This window comes from Gavialis gangeticus, unplaced genomic scaffold, assembly GCF_001723915.1.
Source record: "Gavialis gangeticus isolate Ggan-Ray unplaced genomic scaffold, GavGan_comp1, whole genome shotgun sequence".
In the NCBI taxonomy this organism is placed as follows: Eukaryota; Metazoa; Chordata; order Crocodylia; family Gavialidae; genus Gavialis; species Gavialis gangeticus.
In genome coordinates this window covers 6020030-6023484 of record NW_017729025.1, presented here as the reverse complement: position 1 = coordinate 6023484, position 3455 = coordinate 6020030, and the positions used below count along the sequence as shown (strand labels likewise).

The following is a 3455-nucleotide window of genomic DNA, read 5'->3' as shown; positions in this document are numbered from 1 at the left end:
TGCAATACTGCCAAGTGCAAGGTACTGCACCTGGAGAGGAAGAACCTGGGGATGTCATTTTAACTTCCTTGATACAAAGCAGACAGCAAATGCAGTCGATATTGTGCTACTGGGGCTGAGAGAGCTGATAGATTTCTCTACCCAGTGGTTGCTATACCAATGACAAGCAATGCTATCCTAGATTTAGTTTGCATACAGAGTGATACCAGGACCTATCAAACAGGCTGGCCAACCAGGGAGGTTGTGGGGGGGGAGGGGGATTGGGGACAGTTTCTTCTCTGTTTCAGCATAAGCGTGCTACATTAACTTCCTGAGATATTGTCAGTGTGAAGAAGAGGGAATGGTTCCCCTCCCCCCACAACAGGGGAGGCACTGGCTTGAAAACCTTGTAATATCCAAGCCCCTACCACTGTGGGATCTATCTCCATAGGACCTCTGACCTCCCATGCCTCCACCCAGGTCCTGGCCTGGCTATGGGGGGACTCAGACATGCATGTCTCTGATTCCAATGTGACAAGTGCCTGCTGGTGGATTTCCTCAGCAAATGGAACTGGGCAGCTGCAAAAGGAAGGGGCTGGGCCAAGAATAATCCATGAGCATGAGGACTACATGGACCCACTGCACAAGGAGCCCTCCAGGATTGTGACTGCCTGCTCCCTGCCCCAGGAGATGCCCTAGAGAACCAGATGCCCTATTAAATAACACATGCACTGAATCCCAGACCACCTGAGTCACCCCTTGTTCCTCTTATAGCTCGGCAGGAGGTAGGGGAGTGGATACATTTTCTCGAATAACTGGTGCTATATTATAGGAAGGAGAGATGCTCTTCCATTCTTATGAAGAAAACAGTCTGCACATTAGATATCTAAAAGGTTTTTTCTGAGTAGCAAAGGGAAAGCATTTCAGTGACTAATGCTTCACGCCGAAAAGAAGACCCTCCATTACTCAGTATAAGGCATTACTTCTTAAGCATGGCTTCTGAGGTCATTCATCAGTCAGATCTATAATGCATCATACATATTCATGCCGGTGCATTTTGAGAAGAGCGATGTTAATTTTGGTTTCCCTTGACCTGTTTTCCATCTTCATTTGGCTGTACTCTTTGATAAGGTTCCATTAAAAAAAAATAACCCACACATTGTCTTCTTTGTTTGCTAATTTGGATCCAGTCAATTAATGATTGAGTAGCCCTGCAAGCACTGAGATACCTGCTGAATTATGAGCACAGGAATTGCCCCCCTTGACATGACCTGCTCCTGTAGGAAAGCTCACTATGTCCTAGACTGGAGCTTCTGGGTTCAATAACACAAGAAAGAAGAGGTAATGAGAAGGCTGGGGTTTTTCCATAAAAACAATAAACATTTACTCTCCCAATTTATTTCATTAAAGCAGAAGCTTATAATCAGTTGGATGTAGAACAGCAACATGTAATCAGAAAAATAAATAAATGAAAGAGACCTTAGCCATTGAACACCCCTCCCCCCCCCAAAAAAGGAAAAAAAAAAACCTTTAAAAAAGAACAGTTAAAACATTCCTCTCTGGCTGTTCATCTAGTCTAGTACAAGGTAGGGCTGTGCAAAATTTCACCGGCTGTTTTATTTTGATGCAGTTTCAACTCATTTTGAGCTCAAAACAGCAAAATTGAAATGAAATGAAAGGCTTTGAAACAGCCTCAAAATGAAATAAGGACCGTTGAAAGGTTTCAAAAGTTTTGAAACATTTCGAGTTTCAAAGCTGGGCTTGTTGGAGCTAAAGAGAAAATAAGAAGAGGAAAAGGGAAGAGCGGGGAAGGACTGTTCTCATATTGACTGTGTAGCTGGCAAGTGATTAGATATTAGGAAGAACTTTCTCACTAGGAGGGTAGTAAAACACTGGAACAAGTTACCAAGACAGGTTGGGGAATCTCAGTCCTTGGAGATGTTCAAGACCCAGCTACACAAAGTCTTGGTTGGGATGATGTAGTTGGGACTGGTCCTGCTTGGAGCAGGGCACTGGACTAGATGTGAGCTCCCTTCAACCCTTGTTTTTTATGATTCCATGATCTCCCAACTCCTTCAGTCTCCTGTTAGGGAGCATCTCTCAGTTATAACATCTATCCCTACATCTTCCCTTTTAACAATAGCTACAAAAAATAATTAACACAGAGTTCCATTAGTATCCACCTACCATAGACGAAAAAGTGCTGACAGTGGAGGTGGGGGGCACAACTCTGTCTTTGGCTGGACTGCAGCTTGTGCCCTGCTATCAATGCAGAAATCTAGGGGAGCATGTGCCCCCCTGTTTGCCTCCTACGCATCATGGGATTAACATGAGCCACTAGGGCAATATGGCCTTGAAAAAACCTATTGTCATTATAGTTTTAGGGTCTATTATATGAGGCACAGTCAATAGAGGCAAGAAAATACTGATACCATTGTAGAAGCCATCAGTAAGACCCCATCTAGAAGATTATGTACAGTTATTTTCACCATTGTTAAAAAAATAATAACTGAAAGCTGATAAAATAATTAAAAGAATGGAGAACCCATCTTTTAAGAGCAGAGTACAAGGGCGTGATTTTTTTAGCTTAGTAAAATCAAGATTCAGAAAGGGATAGGATTACTCTTTACAAAATATTTATGGGATATCTAGCAGTCAGGAGAAGGACGGGGAAAGAGCTACTTGCATTAAAGAAAAATATCAGCACAAGAACAAACGGATACAAATCGATCATGAACACGTTTTGATGGGAAATAAGACACTGGTAGAGTGAAGTTTTGTAATGGTTTGTTGAATACAGCAGTATGCGCACAGGACCCACGACACTTCAAGATAGAGCTGGACAGATTCATAGAAGGAGTAGTTAGAGAGGGTAAGGATGTTTTTGGATAAATGAGTGCATTGGGTTTGTGGATTCAACTGGTAGCTCTCTCAATTCAGGAAGTGTCTGGTAGTCCTGTGCTTCAGGGCTTCTGTTGAACTGAAGGAAGATTTTGGGGGGTTTTCCCCTCTTTTTTGAATGCTTTGCTGGCTTCTTTTTCTCTTCCTTGTTCTGAAACTTTGGCCACTGGCCATAGTGAGACTTGGGCATTTTAACTGTAGTGCAGTGGAGTGCCTATTGTTATTTGGAAATCTCTGATACCTTGTTCTTCAGCTCAGCACCAACCCAAATTCAGGAAGTGATCTGAGGAAGGAATTCCCCTTCTCCGCCCCCCTCCTAGGTCAGATTGGGAAGAATAACTGGGGTTTTTACTTCTTTGTAGCATTGGGCATGATCCTTTCCCCTGGATCATTTGAATATATATTAACCTAACACCTTCTCTGCCATTGCAATAGGCAGGGCCTTGTTTTGCCTGATTTTTACCTATGGCAGGTTGTGTAGCAAAACCCCCAGTTTTCTTTTTTTTCTTTTTAATTGCATTCCTTCCACATTCCCAAACCATTTCTGACTTTTTCTCTCCCTCTCTATTCCCTAT

At 42.8% G+C, this 3455-nt stretch overlaps 1 long non-coding RNA gene across 2 annotated transcripts in view; it reads right to left on the bottom strand.

The window, feature by feature from the left end:
- LOC109298309 overlaps nt 1-3455 on the bottom strand; it is a 35369-nt gene that overhangs the window by 8701 nt on the left and 23213 nt on the right. Inside the window, exon 3 of one of the 2 annotated variants that reach the window (XR_002097583.1) lies at nt 1209-1292. The exons of the other annotated variant lie outside the window; for it this stretch is intronic. This is a non-coding gene — a long non-coding RNA (uncharacterized LOC109298309). The remainder of the gene's footprint in view (nt 1-1208; nt 1293-3455) is intronic. 2 annotated transcript variants of the gene reach the window in all.